Source organism: Agelaius tricolor, unplaced genomic scaffold (genome assembly GCF_023055355.1).
Source record: "Agelaius tricolor isolate 1412-34295 unplaced genomic scaffold, bAgeTri1.0.p SCAF_4, whole genome shotgun sequence".
NCBI lineage: Eukaryota > Metazoa > Chordata > Aves > Passeriformes > Icteridae > Agelaius > Agelaius tricolor.
The window spans coordinates 31065327-31081284 of NW_027269264.1; the positions used below are offsets into that span (position 1 = coordinate 31065327).

Below are 15958 nucleotides of genomic sequence, written 5' to 3' on the forward strand. Positions count from 1 at the left end.
TCCTAGGCTTAGAGAGGAATTGTTTTGTCTGACCAAAATGGGAAATCTGTAGCTAGCATTCTGTATGGAGTTCAGAGTTATACACTAAAGAATTGCAGGATTACAAATATATGAAAAATATAAAAGCTAAAATCCTAAGGCACCAGTTCACATAGCTATAAAATTAGGGCAAATATATCAAGGCTAAATCTTGATTACATTTCAGGATCATCACAATCATATGATAACAAAATCTTTTGAAATCATGTCACACAGCTGGCAGGGCAAGGACATCCTCTCTTGGTGTCAGAAATGTGTGTGACTGAAGGTGTGTTTGAGCTGCAGTGTTCAAGTGTCTTTTGGGAACAGTTTTTGTGGAAAATAATTCACAACCCCATCAGAAGTTGCTTTCTAACATGCTTTTGAAAGAGAACAATAAGAAGCAAAACCCTTTGGAGGAAGGAGTTTGAAAAGGTTTATAGAGATAAATGTGACTGGTTATGGTAAAGTATGAAAGAAAAGGAGTTTGGAGTCGATGTTGAACAGCAATATTTACATTCCTGGCAACTTTGTTGGTTTTGCCTACTTGAAGATACTGGTAGAATAAGAATGTTCTCCCTTAAAATCAGTTGATGAATCAGTGTTCTGGACAGAATGCAGTTTCTTATCTATCTGGGATCGAGTTACCCTACTTTCCCTATTTTTGTATGCGAACAATGATAAATGGAGATATCAGTCTCCATGGGAGACTAAAATGACATCACTGAAATAGCGATGATGTTTTTAACAACCTTGTAGATGAAACAAATGGGTACAGTTTTGACTAACATCTTGAGTTATCACAGCCTCACATCTTCATTACGTTGTCTTCTTTTTACTGAAACAATGTAGATATGAAACAATGGCAGATTACAGGGATAATGTATTAAACTGATGCAAACTATTTAAAATGCAAGATGTCAAGCAGTGTCTCCAAACATAGCACACATCATCTAAAAAAACCCCCAAATCAAAAAACCATAACACTCTGAAGAAAGCTACAAGAAAAGAGAAAGTCTTTCCAACTATGAAATTACTTTCCAAATCCTCCTAACTTAGAATCTTGAACATAGCCAGTGTTAAAGAAATTAATTCACTGAAAAAGCACACAACATGCAATGTTCAGGAAAAAATATTGGTTAGTCAGAGAACATCTCTGTGTTTCAATATTTAATTTTGAATCCATATTTTAAAAAGTGTTAAAAGTTTAAAACCAAACCAAAGAAACTGTTTTAGATGCAAGCAGCAACCACAAACCAAATCACTGTTTAAACCAAGCTAAAAAATTGGTGTAACACCAGTTACTTGTATGTATTATAAAAAATTTTGCTTTAACTGGACAAACTTTACAACAGTGGTGATTTTTATAGCATGTATATTTTGTAAACCAGCTTTGCAAACACTTCCTGAGTAAGCCTCTGCAATATTTTTGTACTTTCCTATATTTGACACTGGTGACATCTTGTGGTAGTTTTAGTCAAGGTAAATAGCAGCTGTTGCTTTTGTCATCCTTACTCTGCAGATTTGCTTACTGCTGAGTGATGGAGTCCTGCAATTGATAAAAATGCAGTGTATGACTTCATGGTGAGGAGATACTACATCTACTAGATTTTAATAAAATAAAACTAGCCTAGTTAAGTGTCAAATCTCACTCCAGCCACAGAAAGGAGAAAACAAAATCAAACCGGTTATAGCCGCAATTAGTCTGTACCAGAAAATTAATGATTCCTTCTGGAAAAGACTACACCCTTGCTGAAAAGGGCTCTTTAATAAAGTTATGGGACAGACGGGGAAGTGTGTATGTAACTCTAGACAATGGGGACTGCAAGTGTCACAGTCCTAAGCCTCCCCTCTCATGTGTGCTCAGACAGCAACAAAATGACATGGATATCTTGTCATTCCCAGAACTACAGTGAAAATCCTCTATTAAACAAGAACTACCAGTATTAGTACAGCACAAAGAAAACAACTGATGAATCCTATAAAAATCTGACAGTTTTATCTGCCCTTTTAACCCAAAATACTTTATCCTGTTCACTAGCAAGAAAGACAGTATCACTATAAGGCAAGTAGTAGGCCAAATTGTCAAGTGAAATTATTTCATGCCTGCCTTGCATGGTCTTAGTGACATGGATAGTCTCATCTGCCCTTGCAGAAAATACGGTGGAGGTTTTTATGTTGTAATTTTCCCTGACCCTTGTATGTTTTGTTTAAAGAGGGGTACGTTGCAGACCTAGGAAAGGAAACGGTCAGAAAAGGTACAGCTCCCATGAATTCTAGCCAAGGATATCTGATCCTGTGAATTGCTTAATACAAGGGCAAAAACCGTGGTTTTGAGAAGTTTTTGTAGGAGTCCCACATACGCATTATACTTAGCAATGAACTATAATGCCTGAAGCATGAATGCAGTCTTGGATTTCAGTTAGGTACTGAAACTTTGATGAGGACAACACTGGAAATTCCCCTTCCAAGGCACAGTCCAAGCACCCACGGCAGAACCAATGCAAGTGATCAGTTTTGGTGGAAATCAGTAGCTTGCACTGGTACAAGTAGCGTCACAATATTAAGTAAAGCACTGGTGCATCTAGGGCTGAAATTCTATAGCCTTACTAGTAAGAGGACTATGATGTCTAGAAACAATATGATGAGCAAGTGCCTCACCCTGCTCTGGGAATACCAGAAGGACTAAGAGACACATTTGCACAAAAGCTTTTACATGATCACAAGAAAAAGAAAATTAGAAAAATCAGGGATTTATTGTCTTAGAATTTGTGTGTAGAATACTAAATGTTTGAACTACCCATGTATTGAACAGTCTGGTCTAGGTCTGGTAGCAGGAATAAATAACAAAGTAAGGTCTCAGAGATGCTTATCTAAAATTGCATTGAAAGCAATGGCAAAAACATCTGATAAGCATTGTTAATTGCCTAATTCTGCTCTCTCATATAACACTTGAAATTGGCTAAAATGCTTTATCCTGCTTACTATTGGTATTTCACCACTTTAGAGGCATTTTCAGCAGGAGCATTATTCAATTTATCACCATGTAAGACCTAAATTGAAAAAGAATTGGAAGTTATATGTCATTTTTTTTGGTGAGATATACAAATGCTAGGCTAAATGAAACACAAAATCACAGAATGACAGAGTTTGGAAGGCACCTCTGGAGGTCCTGTGGTCTAACCCCTGCTGCAGCAGAGCCATTTGGAGCTGGTTGCCCATGACTGTGCCCAAATGGCTTTTGCAGATCTCCAGTGGGGGAGACTCGACAAACTCTCTGGGCAACCTGCACCAGTGCCCAGTCATCCTCACAGAAAAAAGGGTTTCCTGTTGCTTAGAAAGTACCTCCAGTGTTTCAGTCTAAGCCCATAGACTATGCCCTGCGTTTTGTCTCTGCTCCTGTCACTGAACACCACTGAGGAGAGCATGGCTCTCTTTGTTGCACTCTCTCTTTGGGTATTTGTAGGTATGGATGAGTTCTCTTTTCTGGACTGGACCCATGTCAGCTTTTTCTCATGGTAGACACTCTCCAGTCTCATTAACATCTACTAAAGATTATTGAGAATTACCTCACAGTGGTACAGGTGAGTTAATTCTCACACTCATGTGTGCATCCCAACAAGACTCTGGTATGTTCAGATGGCTTAAGTGATCCCTGACCTGATCCTCTTCCACCAAGGAAGAATTCCCTATGCATTTTTCTTTCTCCAATTTTTCATGTGTCTCTGGGTTTTCTGCAAGATGGAATTGCTAGTAAAGACTGAAGGCATTTTGTACCACAGTGTTTTCTGTGTCATAGAATCATGGAACATAGAATGATTTGAGTTGGAAGGGGCCTTAAAAATCATCTAGTTCCAACACTCCCTGCTGTGGGGAAGGACACCTTCCACTTCCTCAGCTTGCTCAGATCCCTATCCAGTTTGGCCTTGGACATTGCCAGGACATCCACAACTCCTCTGGGCAACCTGTTCCAGTGCCTTACCACCTTCACAGTAAAGAATATTTCCTGATATCTAATCCAAACCTACTCTCTTTCAGTTTGAAACCATTCCCCCTTGTCCTGTCACTACATGCTCTTGTACAAATGGAATGATGGAATGCCATGTTCAGCTGCTGTCACCAGCACCCCCAGGGCCTTTTCCTGTGGCAGCTTTGCAGCCACTCTGCCCCAGCCTGTGGCACTGCTTGGGCTTGCTGTGACCCAAGGGCAGGACTTGTACAAAGTCTCTCCAGGTTTCTTGTAGGCTCCCTTCAGGTACTGGAAGGCTGTAATTGGGTCTTCTTTTCTCCAGGCTGAACAAATCCAATTCTCTCAGCCTTTCCTCATAGGAGAGGTTCTCCAATACCTCCAATATCTCCAATATTCTGGATGCCTTTCCTCTGGACTCATGTCATTTCAGTGCTGGGAGCCCAGAGCTGATGCAGCCCTGCAGGTGGGGTCTCAGCAGGGCAGGGCAGAGGGGCAGAATCCCCTCCCTCCCCTGCTGCCCACCCTGCTCTGGATGCAGCCCAGGACACGTGTGGCTCTCTGGGTTGGGCATGCCCATGGCTGGGGCATGTCCAGCCTCTCACCCACCAGCACCCCAAGCCCTTCTCAGCAGGGCAGCTCTGCTCTGTTCATCCCCAGCCTGTGTTGATACCAGGGTTTGCCAAAGTTGCACATGGGGACCATGAAATTCCTATGGATCCACTTCCTGAGCTTGTCCAGGTCCCTCTGAATGGCATTCCATCATTCAGGTGTGCTAAGTATGTCACTCAACTTGTCACACTTCAGGTGTGTTAAGTATGTCACTCATCTGCAAATTTGCTGGCAGTGCACTCAATCCCTTTGTCTACATCATAAATGAAAATATTAAATAACACTGGTCCCAGTATGGATCTCTGAGGGACACCACTTGTCCCTCTTGTCCATCAGGACTCTGAGCCATTGCCCACAACCCTCTGGGTGCTACCACCCCACTAATTTGTTATTCACCTAACAGTCCACCCATGAAGTCCCTCTCTCTCAATTTTAAGGGAAAAGGATGCTGCGGGGGCCTGTGCCAAAGGCTTTCCAGAAGTCCAGGTAAATGATACCTGTCACCCTTCCCCTGTCCACTCGTGCACTCACCCCACCACAGAAGTTGGTCTGGCAGGACCTGCCCCTGGTGCTGCCATGCTGGCTTTCCTGAACCACCTCCCTGTCCTACGTGTGCCTTAGCACAGCTTTTGGAAGGGTCTGTTCCATGATCCTCCAGGCATGGAGGGAAGGCTGACAGATGGGTAGTTCCCAAGGTCCTCCTCTCTACTCTTTTAAAAGATGAGTACAATGTTTTCTTTTTCCAGTCACCTGGGACTTCACATGATTGCCATCACTTTTCACATATCACCAAATTAAATATCACCCAAATATGAGAGTGGCTTTGCAAATACATCAGTCAACTCCCTCAGGACTCAGGGATGACTCTCATCTTAGTCTTCTGTTACCTACATGCAGGTTCTTTTTTTTCACCAGCAGGATTGAGAACACCATCTGGGCCCAAGAGTCAAGTTTTGTCTAGCAGTATAATTTCCTTTTCTATGGAAGCTGAGCAGTGGTATTAGTCACAGAGCCAGACAAGCTTCTGCAGTCCCTACACATTGTCCTGGACAGAGGACCCAGCAGGCAGCAGATCTCTTCAATTGATATGTCAGGTCAACAGGTGGTTTATTCTGTACCCTGAACAGTGATTAATTGCAGCAAGGAGTCACCCACTGCAATGAATCACTGTTTCCTCCTGGTACTATTGCATGTGTTAGGGTCAGGTGGACCAGATAATTTGCCTGAAGGTGCATGAAGCTCCTACTCAGCTTTGAGGATAGTGAAGCTGCAAGCCTTTAGGTGAGAAAAGAGCCTTCCCCGTTGTGCTGTAAGCCACTTGTTTCCACCTCTTCCACTCTCCAGAGGTTGCACTTACCTTCATATTAGGGATGAACACTGCCAACTTCTCAGCTGCAGGTGGGATTGGTGGCTCTTCAAGCTGTTGAGCCTCAGAGAATGTCCTATCTCTCTTTCCTCTTCCCTTGTGCTATGCAGCCTGATCACTTCCTTTGGTAACTCCTCATCTTGGCAGCAAAGATCCTCCAAGACTTCACAGTTCCTACAACAAATTAAAATGAAACAACAGATTTTTAATGGAAGCATACTAAATGTTCAAGTAGAAGTAGCTGCTGAAGTACAAATGTCTTCAGGCTGAACATCCTGCTGTTATCAAAGAACTGTTTCATTTGCCAGAAATATCTTTCTCATATTAGGTATCTCCAACTTCTGCCACTGCTTGCTATCACTATTTGTCCGTACAGGGATCCTCCTTCACACCACATCTAAGGTGTAGCTCGGTTTCTGTGTAAAGGTAACTTATCTAACTTATCATCACCTCTTACACAAAGACAGCCTAGCCTTACAGCTATTAGTCAGTGCACGGCTTACATACAAAATTGAAACTAAGAAACAAACAAACAGAAAAACCCCTACAGCAAACCAGTGTAATGCAAGTTACAGAAAGTTTTTATATTAAATTTTTGACAAGTTACAAAGTTTTCATATATATCTGCTGCGAAAATGACCATTAAGTGTAAGACTCTCCCTGGGAATGGTGATGCTCAAGAAAAGTTCATAGCATTTAGAGAAGGCTTTCCTGCAGTCTCATGGGTAGCTTGAAGCAGAAGACAAACACTTTCTATGAAAAAAAATGTCTGAAACAACTCTTTTGAAACAACTTCAGATCTACAATATAGATATGATCAGGGTATGGCTAGGGGAACAGGCTTCAGATACTTGCCAACTAAGGCTTCAAATTTTCTCCAGGGTTGTAAGAAATGACTCAGAAGGGAGGATGTGAAACAAATGTGAAAAACTGCTGCAGGATTAGATGAAAGGTTATTCCACAGAGGGAATAACCCACAGAGGGAATTTATATTGTATATCTGTAGTAAATAAGTAAAGCATTGCCCAGTTTCAGATACCAAGTTCACTCTAAGCTCTCTGTGAAGCGCTCCTACCTGCAGGTTTTTTGAATGCCATAGGAAGAAAATCTAGTGCCTTCATATTTTTGTGTATCAGCTCTGCTAGGATAATATATTATTGGATCATTATTGCACTGATGGGAAAAATTATGTTCAGAGATCCAAATTATTTTCTCAAGAAACTGTTGACCTGTCTTCATGACTTCATTGATAGGAGCACATTTTGCTTTCAAAAAAGTAAAAGGGGCAGGTCTGAGAGCAATGTCTTGTGAAAATCAGTGGTGAAACAAACTAAAGGAGTATTTGTAGAAATGACTCGATTTCTAAATTCTGCTTCTTGCATTATTATATTAATGGGGTTTACAGATACTGAGGTTATGGCCCTGGACAAATAAGTATTTCTCTCTGCACACTTTTTCCCCATATCATACTTCCAGCCGAGTGAGAACAATTTATGCTGAAATTGGTGTCCCCATTTGAAGCTCCTAAAGTCTTTCGTGCCATACAGGGCATATTATGTGCCATAACAGGCATGTTGTTTTATGGCATATTTTCCTACCTCTACTTCATACTTATGGCATCCTTGCCATGCAGAGCTTGGCTGTTCCTGAGTCTCTTTTTTCAAACACAACCTGGCACATCCTACTCTACTGTCAGACCTTGTCTGTGAAGCCCTGACTAGCTTGTGAGAAAGTATGAGGAGGCATGGGCCTGTGCTTTATTCAGATATAAAGCCTTATTATTCAACTGACCTGGAGGTCTCCATGTAGGGTGAGCTGCAGCTGTGTGAAGAGTTTATTGTCTGTTCAGCAGTGGTGCAGTTGGGTGCAGCATCTTCTGCTTCCAATGGGAGAGTAGACAGGAATGTGCTTCAGCTGGGACCTGGACCTCTCTTGTCCTATATAGGAGCTGGAGACTAAAAAAATGGCATGAAGCAACTGTGTTCATGCAGCACAAGCCATGCAAACAGACTACATTCAGTGAATGACATTGTGGGCAGCTCCTTTGGTGGATAGTTGGGAGGTTGGAGTTGTATGGATGACGTAAGTCTTTGAGTTGTGTCTGTAATGTCTAACTGGGATACTGGACACAAATAAAAACACAGTGGGCTGTGAAATCCAGATTGTTGGATGCACTGTGCTGCTGATTGTAAAGGTATTGAGACATGGTTTGAGTGAAAAACAGATACATGGCCTTCTCTAACAAGATTCAGGCACTAGTTTTCTGTGTGGTGCAGGAAGTGCTTCTTTCTGGTATGTTCCCTATTCCTGCACCTGTTCCTGGTTTGGCAAGAGGGTGACTCAATATTCTATGTGAATAGCAATATCTTTTGTGAAGCATGATGATATAAACTTATAAGATAATTGCTGATACAAGAAAACAGCTTTTTCTGTTCCCACTGATCTTCCAGGTGACTGCTTAAGTGCTGCTCATTGGTAACATCAAGGCAAAGACCGCATGATTAACCTTAGGGCTTCTGAGAGAGGTTGTAAATACATCCAGGCTCAATCAGGCTCTTCATCTGTAAATAGAGAACATTCTTTCACCACCTGTATTGCCATTAATTGAGGTGATCTCCACATAAAAAGCACTTAAATACACCTATGAAATGTGGTTTTATTCAGCCGTGATATGACTTATTTTTCAAGAAAAATATTGTTTGAAGTAAAAACAAACTTGGTGCAGATGTCTCTGTTCAATACCAGTTTCTCAATTCATTGTGTCTTGATGGCATCTTCATGGAAATTGAGGGCTTGTTCATGGTCATTTCAGTTGGAAGAACTATAAAACATTTTTCTCTTATTTCTCTACAGCATCAGAATTTGTACTGCTCTCTGAAGCTTTTACAATTTAAAATCATGAGGCATATGGCATTTGCCAGTGAAATGTTTTTGTTCTGAGAGTCTAGACTTAGGAGCTCAATAGTTACTGCTTTTTGTTAGTTTGAGTTAAACAGCAGCAAATTAAAAAAAAAAAAAAATCAGTGCTTTCTTGGCACAATTTTGTGTAGAAGACAACTGAAAGAATCACAAGTGGCTGACCCCTCCAGCACCTCTGGACATCACTCTGAGCCTCATCATGGTCAACAACAGCAAGTTAATCACAGCTTTGAATAGGCAGACAGATTCAAAAACCTTCCTGTTCCCAGTGTTTAACTACACCCATAGTAAAAAACATTTCAATACTTCTTGCCTGAGCCTTTCATGCTCCAGCTTGGGTCTCTTGCTTTTTCATCTATTGATGTGCACTTCTGAACAGAATTTGTGTCTACCTTCCCTATATCCTCCCACGAGGTTGTTGAAGGTAAGAGGAAGTGTAACTCTCTGATGAATAAAACAAGAGATGAGGAGAAAGCTCAGGTACTCAATAGCTTTTCCCCCTCAGTCTTCACTAACAATCTCTTCCCACAGCTCTGAAGTGGATTGGGAGCAAAGTCCACCCACTGTAAGAGATCAGGTTCGAGACTACTTGAGAAATCTGAACAGACATAGTCTATGGGACCTGATGAGATACCAGAGTCATGAGGGAATTGGCTGATGTAGTTGCCAGGCCATTTTCCATAATATTTGGAAAGTGATGGCAATCAGGCTAAGTCCCCGGTGAATGGAAAAGGAAACATTGTATCCATCTTTTAAAAGGATAGATATGAGGACGCTGGGAAGTCCTCTGCTCTGTGCCTGAGAAGAGCATGGGACAGATCTACCTAGAGGAGGTGCTATGGCACGTGGAGGTGATTCAAGACAGCCAGCACAACTTCACCAAGGGCAAGTCTTGCCTAACCAGCCAAGCAGTCTTCTGTGATGGAGGGACGAGGTCAGGGGGCAAGGAAGGGATAAACATGACATTTATCTGGACTTCTGTAAAGCCTTGTAATGGTTCCCCAAAACATCCTTCTCTCTAAATTGGAGAGAGGAATTTGATGGATGGACTATTCAGTGGAGAAGGCTAAATGGCTGCATCCAGAGGGCAATGGATCCAGAGGTCTGTCTGGAAATCAGTGATGGATGGTGGCCCTTGGGAATCTGTTTTGGGACTGATTCTGTTTAGTGTCTTCATCTGTGATACAGACAAAAGGATCAAGCACTGTCAAAAGTTTGCAGATGACACCAAGATGAGTGGTGCAGTTGACACATGTGAAGGACAGGATGCCATCAGAGGGACCTGGACAAGCTCATGAAGTGGGTCCACAGGAATGTCATGAGTTTCAAAAAGACCTAATGCAAGGTGCTGGATCTGGGTTAGGGGAACCTCTGGTATTAACATAGGCTGGGGATGAACAGATCAGAGCAGCCTGAAGGCATTCGGGTAACCTTATTTGCAGCCCTTCACTACTTAAGTGGGCTTTATGAAGAAGATTAACACAGACTTTTTTTGGAGGGACTGAAACAACAGGGCAAAAATAGGAAAATAAAAGGGTAGATTCGGACTAGACATCAGGAAACATTTTTTACAATGAGGTGGTAGAACACTGGAACAGCTTGCCCAGAGGGCTTGTGGATGCCTCATCCCTGGGAACACCCAAGGTCAGGTTGGATGGGGCTCTAAGCAATCTGATTGAGGTGAAAATGTCCCTGCTTATTGCAGGAGAGTTGGACTAAATGACCTGCGAAGGTGTCTTCCAACACAAACCATTCTATCATTCTATGAAGTCAAAAAAGCAACAGATCTCCCATCCCTTTTCCCAGGTTGACAGAAGGCTAGGGGGCTCTCCTGAGCCTAACCGAATATATTAATCTTTTCCCTATATTATTGGGATCCAAAACTGGACACAGCAATTCATATCCACCTCATAAATGATGAATCATTAACAGATAAAGGATAACTTCCCTGGATCTGCTGTCTCTGCCTTTGCCAGTACACCCAAGCATTTGGCTGGGTTTATTTGCTGCAATACTGCTTCCCAGGTAACAGAGTAACAGAATAATTTAGGTTGGAAAAGATATCCAAGACCATCAAGTCCAAGCACTGGTCAAATACCACCATGCCCACTAAACCACAGCATGAAGTGCTGTATTTTTCTTTTTTCTCTGAATGCTTCCAAGGATGATGACTCCACCACTTGCTGAGCAGCCTGTTCCAATGCTTAACCACTCTGTCAGTGCAGATATTTTTCCCAATATCCAACCTGAATATCCTTCCTTGGCACAGTTCCTCTTGTCCTATTGTTAACTGCCTGGAAGAAGAAACAGATCACCATTTCATCACAGCCTTCCAGGTAGTTGTTCAAAGCAGGTCCCCCCTGAGCCTTTTTTCTGCAGGCTAAACAATCCCAGCTCCCTTAGCTGTTCCTCATAGGTCTTGTGCTCTGGAACCTTCACAGCTCCATTACCTCCTCTGGACCTGCTCCAGCACCTCAATGTCCTTCGTGTACGGAGGGGCCCAAAACTGAGCACAGGATTTGAGGTGCGGCCTCACCAGTGCTGAGTACAGGGGGACAATCCCTGCCCTGCTCCTGCTGGCCACACCATTGCTGGCACAGGCCAGGATGCCATTGGCCTTCTTGGCCACCTGGGCACTGCTGGCTCCTGTTCAGCTGCTGTCACCAGCACCCCCAGGGCCTTTTCCTGTGGCAGCTTTGCAGCCACTCTGCCCCAGCCTGTGGCACTGCCTGGGCTTGCTGTGACCCAAGGGCAGGACCCAGCACTGGGCCTTGTTGAACCTCACACCACTGGCCTTGGCCCATGGTCCAGCCTGTCCAGATCCCTCTGCAGAGCCTTCCTGCCCTCCAGCAGATCAGCACTCCCACCCAGCTTGGTGTCATCTGCAAACTGACTGAGGGTCACTCAATCCCCTCATCCATGTCGCTGATGAAGATATTAAGCAGAACTGGCCCCAGTACTGAGCCCTGGGGAGCACCACTGGTCACTGGCCACCAGCTGGATGTATCTCCATGCCCCACTAATCTCTGGGCCCAGCCATACAGCCAGGTTTTTACCCTGTGAACAGGGTGCCTGTCTGAGCCATAAGCAGAGACTTTCTCCAGGAGAATTTTGTGGGAAACAGTGTCAAAGGCTTTACTAAAGTTCAAGGAGAAATACCCACAGCCTTTTCCTCATCCTCTAAGGTTGTCACCTGACCATAGAAGGGATCAGGTTGGTCAAGCAAGATGCACATTTCACAAACCCTTGCTGCTGGCCCTGATCCCTTGTATTTCCTGAGCATTGGTGACTAGTCCTAAGGCCTGTAAAGGGTAGTCATGAAAAGTAATAATTTACTGCAGCTTTCTGGGTAAGTGAGTAGTATGAATCTTGAACTAGTCAAAGACACTTGGCTTAACAACACACATTGGAATTAATTTTGTCTCTTTGATTCAGAAACTTGGGCTGGGATAGGAAGTGTGTGAACTTGTAACTCAATGTTTTCAACTTCTGCTTTTTCCCCATTCCCCCATTTTTCCCTGGACAGGTAGACAATGTTGCTCTCTTAAAAATGTTCAAGAGGCAAGAGATCAAAATGCTGCACAAACTGTCCCTGTCTTGAAGCATAGTTACTCAAGAAATCATCCCAACAGTCACACTGAATTGAACATTCTGCAGTTGGTGGCGGTATCTCCGTGTGACAGGTGAGCCAGTCTGGTTGCCAGGAGATCTCTGTCTACTGCAGAACTTGAAATCTAGCAAAAATAGGTGGTTTCACAGAAATTACTTTTCAGAAACGAATCATATTGACAAATGGCACTAAGATGTCAAAGGCTGAAGGGACCAGTGGGGAGGTCACTACCACACTGCCACAGCATAACTGTCAGGCATTTTGGGTATCATCAGGGGCTGAAGGCCCAGCTTTTTATCTTAATATATATACACAGAAAATCTGCACTGGGATTCTGTTGAAGCTGCAGCAGTGTACAATAAAATTATGGCTTCTCAAAAAGCAAGTCTGGAGCATGAAAAGACCCTGTCTCAGGTCTGTCCTACAGAGGTCACTGCAAACCCACTTCTGAGAAAACTGCAATGCTGGTTTGCAGTACTATCACACTAACACTGAATGCAGGCTGAAGTGTCTTTGTCTATCACCAGTATCTATTTACGTCTCACATGCTTGCACCGTGACAAATAAAAATGTCATGTATCCTTTCAGACAGATTCAGGGTAACTTTGAGAGCAAGACATTAGTAAGCATTATGTTTTGACTTCTCTTAGCCACAAAAAAGAAAAAATTAGGACTCAAGCTCATCCTGTTTTTTAAAGATGGACAATCAACTCGAAGTTAGAATAAAACTTGCATTCTTGGACTTCTGATTTTCTCCTACCTTAAGCAGATTTGCATTTTCACAGATGCCTGTAACATTCTGTCTAGGATTTTTGGTGAAATCTTTTTATTGTTTGTTAGTATTGAAGAGTCGTGAAATAGAGTTTTTCAAATTAGAAAAACAGTGAATAGTACCTTTGAAAAACCAGTTTCAACACTTGGATTGAACCTCAGATTGCATTTAGGGAAAAGTTTTATGAGATGGTAACCCTTATTTAACAGCAAAATGATTATATGAAATAACAGGTTTATTTTTTTGATTACTGTTCAAGTGTTTGTGTGCAGTGTTGGAGTGCAAGTGGTGAAAGAAGATATAGTGATTCTTTTCCCCTGACACTGTTTTAGGAACATGGTTTCCAAACCACTGAAATAAGCTTCAGGAAAGAAGCCCAGATAATGCTTCTGTGTACATATTACATTACTATTTTTAAGGCCTAGACTAAAGGAGAACATGCAGGCTTATAGCTGAATTTGGACCTCAAAGAGTTTGATTTAGACCTTGATTCATGAACTTATGGAAGTTCCAGCTTTGGCTGTGGTGGGGTTCTGCAGCCAGTGCTTGGAAAGGCTATGTGTCCTGTGTTTTCCCATGGCATTAGAGCTTCTGCACCTGGGATGGGGCAGCCCTGGATGTACAGAAAAATTAGATGCTGGAAAGCAATGCCACAGAAAGGACCCTGGGAGTCCTGGCTTATGGCAAGTTGAACATGGGTCAGCAGTGCCCTGGCAGCCAGAAGGGCCACCCGTGTCCTGGGGGCATCAGGCCCAGCATCCTCAGGCACAGCATCCTCAAGCACAGCATTGTTGTCCTGCGCTGCTCTGCACTGGGGCAGCCTCACCTCGAGTGGTGGGGGCAGCTCTGGGTGCCACAATAAAGGAGATATAAAGCTATTGGGGACTGTCCAAAGGGCCATGAGCACGGTGAAGGGTCTAGAAGGAAAGCCATATTAGGAGCAGCTGAGGTCAGTTTTTCTGTTCAGCCTGGAGGAGACTGAGGAGAGACCTCATTGCAGTCAACTTCCTTGTGATGGGGAGAGGAGGCAATGGTTTTAAACTGAAATAGGGTAGATTTGCTTGGATACAAGGATGAAATCTTTTACAATGAGGGTGTTGAGACACAGGAACAGATGCTCTGATTAGCTCTGGATGCCCCATTACTGGAAGTGTCTAAGGTCAGGTTTCACACTCTGATCTAGTGAAAGATGTCCCTGCCATGGGTCATCATTATCTTTAAATGTCCCATTCTAACCATAGCCATGGTATGATTCTATATTTTATAGAAATATATTCTATATTTCTATATAATAAATACCACAGAGGTTTTTTTTTTTATATTTAAATAGTAGAATGTGTAAAAAACCTTGTGTACATAGGGAAATGCAGAATATTGAAAGAGGATACTTGAGTATAGACACTTTGTAACAACAAAAGGTCACATAGGAGTCAGCCATGCTTGAACATATCCGCTGACTTTATGACTGCTACTTGACCTACCAGCATCCTTTGTTGCAAAAACAGTAGCAGAGTTTCGTTAGAAACAGATTATTCTGGGGGTGAAACTGCGTTATAATAGCTGCTCTGTCTTGAGCTGAGTAATCATAAGAACCTAAAAAATCACCTAATGATCTTATTATGCCATGTAACAGAAATGATCAGAGGACTTGGGATTATAACAGGCAATTAAAGACAGAGGTGGCTGAGTTTTTTGCCCCTGCTATTTATATTACTAATTTATTAGTTAGCCTGAGGTTTAAAAAAGACTTACCATGGAACATTAATAGTTGGCCAACATCCAAAATTATCATCCAGACCAGAATGGAGAGTAAAAGTCTATTCTATTGAGACCTAAGGTGCTTGTGGTCTTTCGAAGTACAGGTTTTGAGGAGCTCCAGCAAGACCTGAGTAGAAAAATGTGATGCCAAGCTCTCAGTAAATAAGACCCAGTGCCTCATTCTCATATTTGGGTGCCCTTTTCTTACTCTCTCTCTTTCACAATATATCAGGGCCTGTAGGACAGTCCTGGCTGGGCAAATACATTTCATGGAATGAGCCACCTAAAAGAGAAGCTGTCTGAAGAGGCAGTCAGCAGTTTCCCCTCTCCCAGACACTATAACATCAAAGCTGGAAAGCACCTGGGAATGTATTAATGGTGCAGCGGTGACAGTTAATTAGCATCTACTTTAGAGATAAGGTTTTCATTTGTGCCAGTATACAAAGGCATATGCTCTGAAAAATCATTAGCTTGAGGAATGCCTTTCTGCCTACCCATGCTTTCTAGCCAGACAGTATTTCTTTTTGTATTTTCCTTCTTTCCTAGTGTCCCTACCTTGTGACATACTGAAAGCCATGTCTGCAGTCCAGCTAAACACTTAAAACTCGTTTAATTTTAAGTATTTTTATGTTTTTCTATTGAAATCAAATCAATTCAAGCTGTTGAAATGTTTCCCTGTAATAGTAACATGTTGTGCTGTGAAAATTCCAGAAAAAAAAAAAAGAAAGACTTTGGAATGCAACAAAAATGTTCATAACTATTGACAGTCATTACTAGCATTCAGTATTGTTTTATTTTAATGGGTACAGGTTTTCATCAGACATTGATATGATAACTGTTGCTTGGATTTTTGAGTTTATATATGTGCATATGTGTGTACATATATTCTCTCTAGAGATATGGTATCTCTTGCAAAAAAGAGATGATGCCAAAGTT

General features: G+C 42.4%; 1 long non-coding RNA gene across 1 annotated transcript in view; it reads right to left on the reverse strand.

The window, feature by feature from the left end:
- The window catches only part of LOC139589063 (uncharacterized), a 31912-nt gene that overhangs the window by 7965 nt on the left and 7989 nt on the right, over window positions 1-15958 (reverse strand). Inside the window, exons 2-3 of the long non-coding RNA XR_011678925.1 lie at window positions 7755-7911; window positions 5955-6137 (exon numbers count right to left, since the gene is read on the reverse strand). This is a non-coding gene — a long non-coding RNA (uncharacterized lncRNA). The remainder of the gene's footprint in view (window positions 1-5954; window positions 6138-7754; window positions 7912-15958) is intronic.